Source organism: Myotis nattereri (assembly GCF_964212035.1).
Source record: "Myotis nattereri genome assembly, chromosome: 3".
NCBI classification, from domain to species: domain Eukaryota; kingdom Metazoa; phylum Chordata; class Mammalia; order Chiroptera; family Vespertilionidae; genus Myotis; species Myotis nattereri.
The window spans coordinates 133,027,622-133,041,724 of NC_138077.1; the positions used below are offsets into that span (position 1 = coordinate 133,027,622).

Below are 14,103 nucleotides of genomic sequence, written 5' to 3' on the forward strand. Positions count from 1 at the left end.
GGGACCGAAGTGACTCAGATGGAATTAAGTGAAAAGGGTAATTGAGGTAGCGGAGGGAGAGAAGGAAAGACGAAAGGGAAGGAAGGAAGAAATAAAGCAATAGAGAGGACTAAGGGGTTCAGAGCGTCAACTTGCTTCAGTTGAGATCTCTCAGGGTTGCCTCAGAAGCACCCAGTGTCTGCTGACCCCACCGCTGCTACTGCTCCAGAGTCAGGGGCAGACACCCCTCCCCCACCCCTTACTAGTCTGTGGTCACTGTCACTGGGAAGAAGTTGTTCTCCACCAACTTCAGAGCGCTGCCTTTCTGAATGACCGCTAAGCCTCCACCCTAGCTGTGTCTCTTCCTTTCTAGAGTCCCTTAGTATTCCAGTAACTCCATGCAAAAGGAGGGCATTTCCCTGAAGACCCTCCTTCAAAGAAAGTTTAAAAACCAGATGATACCTTTTATGTAGGAAACTAAACCCTTTAAAATGGAACTGAATCAAAGTGTGTGTGTGCGCCGGCTCACACACTCTGATGTAGCAAAGAGGACCTTCAAATTATGTATATTTTACATACTATCAAGAAGTTTGGACCAAAAAAAGAAAAAAGAAAAACTCTGCATAGAGAAACAAGATGTGCTCGCTCAGCAACAATATCTTTATGACTGGAAGGATGGTAACCGGAAGTGCCAAAGTAGACAAGTTACTTAAAGTGTAATTTTCTTGTCTTGGTGATATTGGTTTTCTAGTCAAATGTTTCCTTGTTGCTCCTGAGCTGTGTGCGTCTGGATTGGGGCTGGGGGAAAAGGGACTTTATTGGGGGAAGCTTTGGCAGTGTTTGTGGTGTGCTGTACCGCCAAAGGTCTCACTGTGCAACTGTTAATCCTCTAGTTGTATGTTCCAGATTAAGGATAGAGTTGTGAAGGGTCTTGAAAAGGACTGGAAAGAGTTTCTTTCAAGACCAAGATTACTTTCCCACCCAGTGATATTAGGACTTATTCTGTTGACTCCTCTACTATCACACTCTGGGATATTGCCTTAGTGTCTTTGGCTACCACTGACTTACTGAAACCATTTTGCCACCAGATTAAACCCAGGGACTTGCAGTCTTTTATTCTGGTTAAATTTCTCTGGTGGCCAATTAAAAGAATGGATTTTTCTGAAAGGATGTGTCTCCCTTTCGCCTGAAGAAAAAAATAAAAGCCAAACAAGCTCCCAGGCGTTTTCATATGTCCCTTAGAATACCACTAAAAGCAAAGTGTCCAGAAGGACACCAGCAAAAGAGAAATTCAGTGGAGAGCATGGTAAGGTAGTAAAGGAGGGAGGGCAGTCCCTGCTGGGTCTTAGTTTAAGGGAGCTGTCCTTCCTCGGTGGTGCTGAAGAGGACTTCCTGACTGAGTTTATTGTAAGCTTGACAGCGGATGGAGGGGTGCTCAGTCTCTGTGATGGAATCCCCTTGAAAATGCGGGTGATCTGGCACCTAAAACTTTCCTATCCCTGCCCACTTAACGTTTGTTGTCTGTTTACTATGCCTCACACCTACTACTCCACTGCTCAAATCAGGCGGTTTTGCTCTAATTTTGCGCTGGCTGCTCACTCCTGGGGCTTTATTTTCCAGCTGCGTTCTGTGGTTTCCTGACATAGTAAACTCCACTTGCAGATGTGTCTGTCCCCGATGTTTAAAGTAATTGTTACCCCTGGCTTAAAAAGCAAGCAGCTTTGTTTATCTTCTTGAGCAGCAAGTTGTAATTAAACTATTAGTGTCCTTATCAGTGTTGCGGAGCAAAGGAGCCCGCACACTTGGGATAAACTACATAATTTGGGCATAGAGAGCATTTGTCTGTCTCTGAACACAATTTATATACAATTAAACAGGGAAGCTTTCATCTGCCCTTTCTTCCCACTTCCCTCCTACTCCCCAGTCACATTGTTTATTCTTTCCAGAGAAATTCCTTATTGGTTTAAACTATGTATGTTTAATATTTGCTTTCTAACACCCACTCATTATATATGCATCCATGTTTAATGTTTTATTGATTTAATAATGCTTTAAGAAAATAATATACATGTGCTCATTTTACTTGGATATCATGAAATCGTTTGGGGCATTTTGAATACTGATTAAATAGTTAAGAACTTCTTCAACTTTACACTGTCCCTTATGATACTTAGTACTGTCATTTCAGAAATAACTCTGCAGCTTGAGTGAAGGACACACTCATTCACCTATAGTCCCAAGTCAGTCAAAGAATAGCACCTAAATATGGGTCTTTCACAACTTTATGAATATGTTAATTTAAAGCACAGCCTAAATTGAGACAGTGGAGAACAATAATTTTCTGATTCATGACTTTTATTTTTCTAAAAGAGCCTCAATGCAAATATTAATAGATGATTGTTGGCTGAAGATAGTATATAAGCTATAAAAAAATAAGTCCAGCCCTGGCTGGTTTGGCTAACTGGATAGAGCGTCGGCCTGGGGACTGAAGGGTCCCAGGTTCGATTCCGGTCAAGGGCATGTACCTAGGTTTGATTCCGGTCAAGGGCATGTACCTTGGTTGCGGGCACATCCCCAGTAGGGGGTGTGCAGGAGGCAGCTGATCAATGCTTCTCTCTCATCGATGTTTCTAACTCTCTATCCCTCTCCCTTCCTCTCTGTAAAAAATCAATAAACTATATTTAAAAAAATAAGTCAGTGTATTTGCTAGAAGTTACCCAGACACATCAGACTTCATTTAAAACATTGGAAGAGTTGAATTTGAGAATTTCAGATGTGTTAATAGGACATTTTGTAACAGAAGAGTGTGTTCACACTATTAGTAGCAAGTTTTTCTAATTGTGTTCTCACTTACTAATGAACATCACTGACATTTTGCTTGTAAGAGCTTACCCTGCCTTATGAGGTCATTTACTCACTACATTAAAGAGAATGCAATGAAGAGTTGCAGCTCATCTGGCAGATACTTTCTATGAGCTAGTGTATTCTATTTTTCTGTATACTGACAGTATATAGAAGAGTATTCCATACATAGAAGATTCTGAAATGGTAAAGTGCTCCATAATTACACACCACAGTGGATGAAGTTGTTCTGGTAAATAGAGGATTTAAGCACATCTAAAATTTCTTAAAGGGATGTCAGAAGAAGGAAGGCTAATCATCTGATGATTTAGGATTAAAACACAAACCAATATTAGTCACTTTTGAGAAAAGTAAGTTCTCTTCTAATCATCAAGAAGTTTAACCTTTGTTGACATTTCAGAATTGCTTTGTATGCTCAACCCTGGCATAAGCATCCTCCTTAGAAGGATATTTTTTAGTTCCTGATGTCACTCAAGGATTCCTGTTTCTATCTTCTATTGACCTCTCCCTCTCTTTTGGGCCCACAGAATAATGACAGTGAAAATTGACTTACTCTTGCTACCTGTAAGAATGGATGGGTCAGCCAGATTAAGTGATAAACTGAGTCTCAGGAGATCTCTTTCCCCTTTTCCTGCGGAGAAAGACCTTTATTTCTTAGCTAAATTATGAAGGCGCATGATATTGAGAAGTGATAGTCCATGATGTGCTCTCATTACTTAGCCATGAGAGCTGTTCCTGGGCAAAACTGTGAATATTGTCATTGGAGAGCCAAGATTGTTTCACCAATTTAAGGGTCTTGGTAAGCATTCTCCTCCATTCTTTCACTGAAGAATGCCTATGTATTCCTCACAATATTTTATTTGTTTATTTTTGGTACTGATTTCAAATGGAAAGATAATTGATCATATGGATCTGGCTTTTATTTTGTTGGCCAAAAATTCTTCTTTTAAGTATTGCTCTCACATTAACTAGTCATAATAATCCAAGTAGCTGACCACATAGATGACCGGAGTCCCTACTACTAGGCTTTCTGAGGTTCTGCCCTCCTTTTGTACCATCATTAAAGCTAGCTAAACTGATCATCTCATTACGTCATGCATTAAGGTGACACTAGTGAAGACCACTTCAGATAACATAAATAATATGAACAAGGTAGAGGGAAGTAAGTAATTAACACTGTGAAGAAATATAATTTGTTTGCTTCAAATATATAACTATAAATATGTGATATATAAGCCATGTTCATGAGACAAACGCAAAATCTCTGTTGAGTGGTTAAATTTAGGATATTTTGCCTGGGAATTATTAATTTTTAAACATCTAAGTACTGTATTTACCATTTTCTTATGATGAAAGGATAAATTGTTTGTTCTGTTCTTATGTGCCAATATTATTTAATTTCATGGAAAACCATGGAGCTGTGTTTTAAATGGAAAATGTGAGGCAAGAATCAGAAGAACTTTATTTTAATGCATCTCTTCCACTAAGACAGTGGACAGGTCACTTAATCTTTCTGGGCTTGATTTTCTCAGCTCTAAGAGGAGAGATTTGGAATTTAAAATCTCTAAAACCCTATCCAGTAAAAAGTTTGTATAAGTAGCTGCTACTTCTAGCTCTAACTGTGCTATTAGAAACATATTATACCCTGATTTTACAAATCATCTTATTTATGGTATAAAACATATAGAATAGCATAATTACAATAAGGATCAAGACATTTGATTTCCACTAAGTTATGAAAATAACTTAGAGCTAACATATAACTTATAAGAGAACTAATATATATTTAAGGCATATTATATATACAATATCAATTAAATAGTTTGAATATTCAGGGATTAGAATATTTAACATAGTTGATGCTCTATAAATATTTAACTGAATAAGGTATTGAAGAAATTTTAGCAAAAAATGGAGAGTGAGAACCCTAAATATTAATATGGTTCCCAATTAGCATTTAAGTCTATTAGCCTGTTCTCTTATATAATTAAAATGATATGGGAATATAAGATCTATATTCTCCCTTTATTCCTTTAAATTGCTAAGGAGAATAAACATGTATACCAATTAACTAAATGGCAGGATTTAACCAAGCTACAATGTACCACTTTTCAATTGGCAGATAGAATAGTCCTAACTTCTAGGCATTGACTGTAAAATTTAGCCATGAACCACAAAGAACTATTTTTTCCTTTTTCTTTACAGGCATATAAGCTGACAGGAGCAAATAAACTATTGGTCAGAACAAGTGTAGCAAGTGCATATTAATACATTTTTATAATACAATTGAATACTAGGCAAAATATTTAAAATCACTTAAGGAGTTACTCTTTGAGATAAATTACAACTTCAATTCATGATCATTATTTATTGTACAAGTACCAGAGTTAAAATTAAAGTGGAAGAGAAGATAACTTGTAGAGCTGACTATTTTTATCCTTGACTTAAGAAGATGAAAAGGGGGACATACATTATAGCCAGTGTGTTATGTTGCACAAACAAAACGGGCTTGAAGGAATTGTTAATAGACATAATATTTTCCTCACTGCATGGGATAAGAAGAACTCAAGCACTTTTGAATTTTCTTTCATTACACTCCCCACCCACTTTGATAGGTGATAAAATTGATATCACTTTAGAGGGGGGGAAAGAGTGGGCCATGTTGATATTTTAATTGCTTTATTTTACAAGCCTTTTTCATGTAATGAAGGATAGTTAAATAAAAGACAAGATCAATTTTATTGCCTTATTGAATGATGGTGGATTCGCCTGATTTTCTAAACAGGTTATTGAAAGACAACAAAAATAATCTTCTTTTGATAGTAGTTATTTCACGCTTATGAAGGCAAGTGTTGTGTAAATGTCTGTAGGTTTTCTATTGATCTTCTCACCACATTTGTATGCCCTATACTAACAATTCAGCAGAAGAATCTTTGAATAGTAAATATCTGTGCTATAATAGGAGAAATGAAGATTCAATACACATTTGGTTTTGAAACTATACTGAACTTTGTCAATATGCTACTTTGCCTTTTATAGACATAGAGAGCCTATTATTTCTGGATTTCTACCAAATAAAGAACAAATTTGTTTAATATTCAATCACAATTAAATCAAAAGTATAAGAAGAGCTTTGTTATTCTTGAATTTATTCTTATCCCATCTGAGCCATTTTTGGGGGGTGGTGGTGGAGGAAGGTGTGAAGAAATACTAATATAGTAATGCTCATTCACTCAACAAATATTGAAAAATTAAATATGTATTAGACCATATTTTAGACACTTGGGATACATTGGTGATAAAAACAAACAACTTATTATTCTCATGAATTTTAACTTCTAAAAGTGTGTATGGATAATAAACAATATAATATTTAAGTACATTGTATAGTATTTTAAGTTAAGAATTAAGGCCAAAGCAAAGAAAACTAAGATATATGGCATATGGAGGCAAAGAAAGGGGTGGATTGCAGGATAGGCAACACTGAGAAGAGGGAATTTGAACAAAGTTCCCCAGCGTAGGTGGGAGAGTAAGCCATGCCAATATGGGGTGCAGGACAGGGTGGGAGAGACCTAAGGGAAAGCAAGTATAAAGACCCTAAATCAAGAGTGTTCCCAGTATGTTCAAGACCTGCCAAGGAACCCAGTGAGGCTGAAGAGGAGTGAGTGAAAGGGGGGTGACAGGAGAGGAAATTCATGAGGGAATGGGGACTACATCACATAGGGTCAGGTGGACCATGGCCAAGACTTCGGCTTTACTCAGTGAATGTGGAGCAATTCAGGGACTTGAGCATAAGAGTAACATGATCTGAAAGAGATTTTAAAAGGGTCACTGGATCTACTATGTTAAGAACAGATGACAGTGGAGCAACGAGGAAATGGAAGCTGACTTGGAAGTTGCTACAATAATGCAGAGAACTGGTGGTGGCTCAGCAGCATGGTACAGCAGAAGCAGTGGGAAGTGGTCAAACTTTGTATGTATTTGACTTTAATGATGGATTGGATGTGGGTTGTGTAAAAAGGAGAGGAGCAGAAAATAAGTACCTTAAAGGTTTGGCCTGAGCAACCAGAAGTATAGAAAAGCTCTTTTGGGGCATGCATGGGGAAATGGTCAGAAGTTCAAATAAGGACATGTCAAGTGTAAGACGTCTGTTACACATCCAACTGAAGGTATCAAATAAGTAGTTATACAAGTCTAAGGTTAAAAATGAGACCTGATCCTGAAATAAATATTTGCGTTGTCAACAGATATAGAGAATTTACTAACAACTGTGTCGAGAGCTTTTTAAGCATTTGCTCATTAATTCTTCATAATGACCCTATGAGATTGGCGTTATTATTACTTTATTCATTTTATCCAGGTGGAAACTAAGTCACAGAAGGTTAAATAACCTACCAAAGGTATTACAGCTAATAAGAGGAATAAGAGGAAGAATGGAGTTTGAATCATGTTTTATGACTTCAAATCTATATTTTTAATGGCCATTGTTTATTACAAGGAAGCAAACATATTATCAGCTTTGTTATGAGATCACACTTCCAGCTGAACGTGCCTAAGGGAAGGAAAGAAATGGAACCAGGAATGCATTCTAGCTCAGTATTAAAAAAAAAATACTTGGTTAGGATTCACTGTAAGAAATGCACTTTATATCACCTCACATAACACACATTCATATTTATAATTGGAATAAAATATAGTTGACCATTGAACAACATGGGGTTATTTGACTAATGTACAGTCAAAAATCTGTGTAAAATCTTTGACTCACCAAAAACTTTACTAAAATAGCCTTACAGATAACATAAGTAGGCAATTAACATATATGTTGTGTGTTTTATATATTACATACTGTATTCTCACAATAAAGTGAGCCAGAGAAAATTTAAAAAATAATAAGATAAAAAATCAGAGGAAGAGAAAGTAAATTTATAGTACTGTACATATTTATTGAAAAACTTTGCCTATAAGTGGACTTGTACAGTTAAAACCTGTGTTATTCAAGGGTCAACTGTATTCCTCAAAATACCCTTGTAAGGTACAAATGCATTCTGATGCTTTCTGTTATCCTGTTTCATCCCTTCCCACTCGATTCCATTCTAACGAAGTTTAGTCACAAAAATGTTAATTATGATCCATCTAAATGATTTTATAACCCATAGTTTAAAAATATTACTTAATTGGTAGTTTCTAAGGGCTATTTCTTAATTCAGAAAATGTATTTACAAGGAAATCCCACTTTAGTACTAGCCCACTAAGAGAAATTCATTCTCTTACCTGAGTCAAGGTGAAAGAGAAAAATCCCAGGGTCAGGGCCAACTTAGCGATTGGGTACAGTAGGCACAAAGTCCAGGCACACGATACATATAGAGGCTCATGAAAATGTTTTAATTTCTTTAAAGTCAAAAGTATAAATAAATATAATCCAGCCTGCTTCATATTGGTTTTATACCAATACAGCCATAAAATATAGTTTTTAATATTTTCTTATGGTAAAAGTAGCCTACAAAGGCAAAAGGACCACCCTGGCCAGGTGGCTCTATTTGTTGGAGCATCATCTCATACACTATCAAAGGTTTGGGTTTGCTTCCCAATCAGGGCACATTATTCATGTTGTGGGTTCCATCCCAGGTCAGGGCACAAATGGGAGGCAACCAACCAATGTTTTTAATGTGTGTTTTTTTTCTCTCTCTCCCTTCCTCAATCTCTAAAATCAATAAAAAACATATCCTTGGATGAGGATAAAAAGAAAAAGGCAAAAGGACCTAGAACCCACACAAGTTATAATACAGCCTTGTGAAGAGTGGGGAAATGAGAAGTGAGAAAGAACTCTCTGTTTTTTGAGGTAGTGCAGTAATTATGAGGATATACTCTAGCATCAGACTTACCAGGTTCGAATCTCTACTTTTTCACCTCCTAGATGTGTGAACTTGGGCAAGACATTAAACCTCTCCCTACCTCAGTTTTCTCACCTGTAAAAAGGGACCTGTAATGGTAAGGTTTGTTTTGAAGGACAAATAATTTGTCAAATACAGAAACATAGAATAATGCTTGTCACATAATGAATAATCATTATACAAAGTGGAGAATGAGCTCCATTGTATTTCTGTGTTCTGCTTCAAAGGTGTTCTATTCTTCCAAGATTATACAAAAAAAAAAGCTTTCTTCTAGTTACCACATCTTACAAGATCAAATGAGGGAGGTACAAATTGAGAAAATACTACATAAAAAAACTAATTTTCTTAGTTAAATTTTACCCCCATTCAATCCCTCTTGCTTATGCTACAGGATAAATATGATCAGCCCCAAATTAGAAAGTCACCCTCAGACTCTGAAAGTTAAGGAAATCTACATTAAGAATAGTTTATCCTCTGTCTAGACTTGAATAGATCAAATGGCCATGTGGAAATGGCCACATGGAGAAGAATAACCAACTGGACTTTCCAACAGTCCTCTGAACTTGGAGGAGGTGTTGTGAACAAAGGGTGTAAAAAGAAGAGCAGAGAAAGAGCTATAGGGAGAAACAGGGAGGTAGGCAAAAAGGGAAGGGGAAAGAGAGGACACACAACTTTCATCTGTGTAGCTCAGAAAAGTACATAAATCTGAATCTGCTACCTATGAGCTGAATCATCTCAGAATCTTTGAAACTTATAGCATGCAGATAACACTGGGACTAATTTTCGTTGTTACTTGAAGGACCAAATGTGAGCACGCTTTACCAACAGCCAAGCGCTATACAAAGACAAGAAACAGATGTGGTCTAGTGAATCAGACAGCTTTAAATGTCTAGCTCTGGCTGGGCCAGAGTGGCTCCGTTGCTTGAGTATTGTACTGTGTACCAAAAGGTTGTGGGTTCGATTCCCATCAGGGCATATATGGAAGGCAACCAATCAATGTTTCTCTCTTCTCTCTCACATCAATGTTCTGTTCTCTCTCTCTCTCTCTCTCTCTCTCTCTCTCTCTCTCTCTCTCTCTCTCTCTCTCCTCTCTCCCACCCTCTTTCCCTCCCTCCCTCTCCCTCCCTCTTTCTAAGCATATCCTCAGGTAGGGATTATAAAAAAAGAAATGTCTAGCTTTGGCACAAAACACAAGACTGAAAATGTGAAAAATAGACTAATTCCACCTAAAATGTTGTTTTTGCCATGGTCAAAAATTTAACACAGCCTAATAGTCCAGTAAAACTAAATACAGCATCTACCAATTGATAAATGTAGGTTATATTCATGCCTCCACTGTCAACTCTCATCACTATGAAATGTGGTCACTTTAGGATGTTATCATCCATTCATAAGAGACAAAGGGTTTGAATTTTTATGAGTGTTTGAGAATTGCAGAAATGTTTAACTTCTTTTTTAAAAAATATATTTTTTTAATTTTTTACAGAGAGGAAGGGAGAGGGATAGAGAGTTAGAAACATCGATGAGAGAGAAACATTGATCAGCTTCCTCCTGCACACCTCCTACTGGGGATGTGCCCGCAACCAAGGTACATGCCCTTGACCGGAATCGAACCTGGAACCTTGAGCCAAACCGGTTATGGCAAAATGTTTTAACTTCTAAGTGCAGTCCCAGCCTCACATCACTTCAACTTTTCACTTGATAACAGTGCCTGAGATGGTACTGTCATTTTGAAGCTAAAAGAATTACTGGCCAATGCCAAGTGGTTTGGCCTTAGACAGACAGCCAATTAACCAGGTCCATCCTTATTTTTTTCAGTCTCTTCCCTTTTCTTTACCCTGTTCCCCCAGAATGCCCTACTTTTTTTTTTTTTTTTTTTTTTTTTTACTTTAAGGAAACACAACCAGAGGTTTCAGGCAAAACCTTCATTTGTGAGAGAGAGTGGCCTAAATGCCCCCTGGGAATCTGCGGAAGTCTAGGACTGCTCTTTACCTCCCACTAAAACCATAGGGTTACACAGTTTGCACAGCTGTGGAGTCACTTGCCCTGCGCTCACTCCAGACTTTGCACCATACTGCCTTCCAGCAACATCCTGGCCATAACTGCTCATGACTGACTGTAATCAGCTAAGGGCAACAATTTCAATGAAAAAAGTGCTTTATATCAGCAGTTCTGGCATATTACTCAGAGCAACAACTTTTTGTTGTTGTTGTTAATCCTCACCTGAGGCTATTTTTTCCATTGATCCTTTTTTTTTTTTTTTATAGAGAGAATGGACTGGTAGAGACTAAGAGAGGAGAGAGAGAGAGAAAGAGAGAGAGAGAGACAGAGAGAGAGAAAGAGAGACAGAGAGAGAGAGAGAGAGAAAGAGAGAGAGAGAGAGAGAGAAACATTGATTTGAAAGAGACACATTGATTGGTTGCCTTGACCAGGGCCAGTGATCAAGCCTGCAACAGAGGTACATGCCCTAAACTGGGAATCAAACTACAACCCTTTCGTCTACAGGTTGATGCTCTAACCATTGAGTGAACTGGCTAGGGCTAGAAACACTTTCTTCTTCATTGTGCTCAACTAAAATAGAAAAGGCAGAAACAAAATTATGAGTAATTGGGTTTTTACTTTATTTTTAGTTTTCAAGTTTTACAGTTTGGCAGCTCCTCCTAAGCTATGGATTTTATTCACATAAATGCAAAAAATGTTAGCCAATACCTAGGTCTGGAGTCCATGATGGGTAATGCAGACCACAGCAAATTTTGGAATTTGATTCTCCATTGTGCACAACTTATACTACATGATTTTCATGAGGGTATTTTACTGAATTTTGATGTAAAAGGATATTTGATTAACAGACTGGAAGCAAATTAAGTGCTTGATACCTTGTTACAATTTTACAAAAATTCACCATGACTAAATCTTTATTCAAATTGTAAAATGCCTGAGGTAGTTTTCCTTTATCTGCTCATGTAAGAATTTCATTTTAAATAGGCAGGAATAAATCATTAGTGTGGTTTCTGACCTTTTAGCAAAGGTGGTACCTATTCATCATGTATCATTCAATTCTCACCACAAAAATCCTCCCCATTTAATGAAGCAACCAGACAGCACGGTCAGTGCTCACTGTAAATGATGCTTGGTTTGCTGTTTAGTTGACTTGAAAATTCTTTGTTCCTCTAAGTTCATTCATATGTTTGCATGTACTTGTTCAGGTCATATTCTTTCAGGTATCTTAAGGACATTCTATTTCTGGAGATGAAAGGTTTGCTCTTATTTTTCTTGTCCAAGGCAATCTGAATCAAATTGTGTCACCACTTGTCTTATAGATGGCAACCACATAAATGGGAGTATGTGTTAAGCATAAGGCACCTAGGACCATCCATAACAATAAACCATGTCAACCCAAAGTAAGCTCAAATCAGCTTTAAACTCACTTCATTGGCCTCTAGGTTACAGCTCATATAATATGGTCTGTATGGACAATTTCAGCTGTAAAGTTACCTCGTAAAGAAATATGTCACCTACAGAGTCCTCGCATAGACCCAATTTTAGGAACAAGTCCACAGAGTTATAGCTATGAGGATTTGTGTGCTATCTCCTCCTTGGTTCTACTTATTAAAGACACTGAAGTGGAAATAGTGAAGTGGGAAGAAAACAAAGACTGAATTTAACCAAGACAGAAAAGGCTGGCATAATCACTCAGATGCAACCTTAGTTCTCTCTTATCGCTGTATTTCCTGCCTCATTTATTATAGGTGATTTATAAGCAGGAATTTTGTACATAAATATATATACACTATCAATATCTTATTGACATATTTGGACAAAATTCTGCATGATTTATTTGAAAGTATTAGTTGGTTATGTATTTTAAATTCAATTCAATAAGGAAGAGCTTTGGTGGCAAGTGGCACAGAGCAAAATAACAATAAAATACATTGTTAATTAATAATTAATAAAAATATATTGTTGGGGAAATAATCTAATTGTGAAAGATGTGATTCCTTTTCACCTTATACCAAGACCAAAAGGTATTGATATTAAATTTTTTATCCCACACAAAGTTGAAAAGAGATTGCATGTTATAATGAAAAGGCCTAACTGATGAACAAAAATAGATACAGAGGCAGAGCAGCATCGAACAGACTGTCAAACTACAGCGGGAAGGCTGGGGAGGGTTGGCGGGCAGGAGCGGGGGGTAAGAGATCAACCAAAGGACTTGTATGCATGCATATAAGCATAACCCATGGACATAAGACACTGGGGGATAGGGGAGGCCAGGGGAATGTCAAGGGGCGGGGGGAAAGGAGACATATGTAATACTCTTTGTAATACTTTAAGCAATAAAATAAAAATAAAATAATAAAATAAAATAAAATAAAATAAAATAAAAAAGAAAAGGCCTAAAAAGGACAAAGATGTTAAGGTTAAAGTAAAAGCTTTTCTGCAGCCAAGACTCCTCCTTCAGAACCGGGGGGAAATGAGAAGCATGTTATGGCAACTAGTGCACCGGTTCAAATATTTAGTGCATTTAATGCAGCTGGGAAAATACACTCAGCAACACTGGTGTGTATTAAAGCTAGTGTAATTTTCTTTCCAGTTGCTTGTTCCCTGTGCACTTTATTCTATCCATCTCTAGAAACCTCAAATACAGCCCGATAACCACAGTGCATCTTGAACGCATTCTAGTGTCTTTTCTAAATTATAACTGGTTTCATCTCTCTTGTACTTGGTCTTTAGTGACCTAAGGGAAAATAACTGTGTTGTGTTGTTTGTGTGGGCTCATAAGAACAGAAAATTTTTCCATAAGTCCTCAGTTTCCATAAATCTGTTGCTGAGGTCCAATTACTTTCCTCCCCTGAGTGGGAGAACAGTTTCAAGCCTCAGGTTCACATAATTTCTCCCATTACATTCCTGGCTCTGACTCGTGTTAGAATTAAATGCCTTCCTGTGATGAAGGTCCAGAGGCATATAGTTAGGAGTAGATAAAGTACAGTGGCAAGTAATAGGTAGCACTCTAGCCTTCCCAGAGATAAACTGCCTGAAGGGCCCACTGGTTTGTATTACATCATCATACATAACCGAGAAAAATTTCTGGGAATTATTGGTTCACATGAGAATCTCTGCTGAGGCAATGGTATAATCAACATTCTGACCGCTCTCAAAGCATTGCCCATAGAAGGATAAGCAGGACCTGTGGCAGTCAGACCTGGATATAAAGTCTGACTCAGTGGGGCCATTGTAGGGCAAGGTTACTATTTTATGGTCTTCCGTTTTTGTTTTTGTTTTTAATATATTTTTATTGATTTCAGAGAGGAAGGAAGAGTGAGAGAGACAGAAACATCAATGATGAGAGAGAATCATTGATTGGCTG

The 14,103-nt window shown here is 37.3% G+C and overlaps 1 protein-coding gene across 4 annotated transcripts in view; it reads left to right on the plus strand.

Annotated features, from left to right (window-relative positions):
* Positions 1-14,103, plus strand: part of PHACTR1 (phosphatase and actin regulator 1) — a 507,187-nt gene that overhangs the window by 30,435 nt on the left and 462,649 nt on the right. The window lies entirely within an intron of this gene.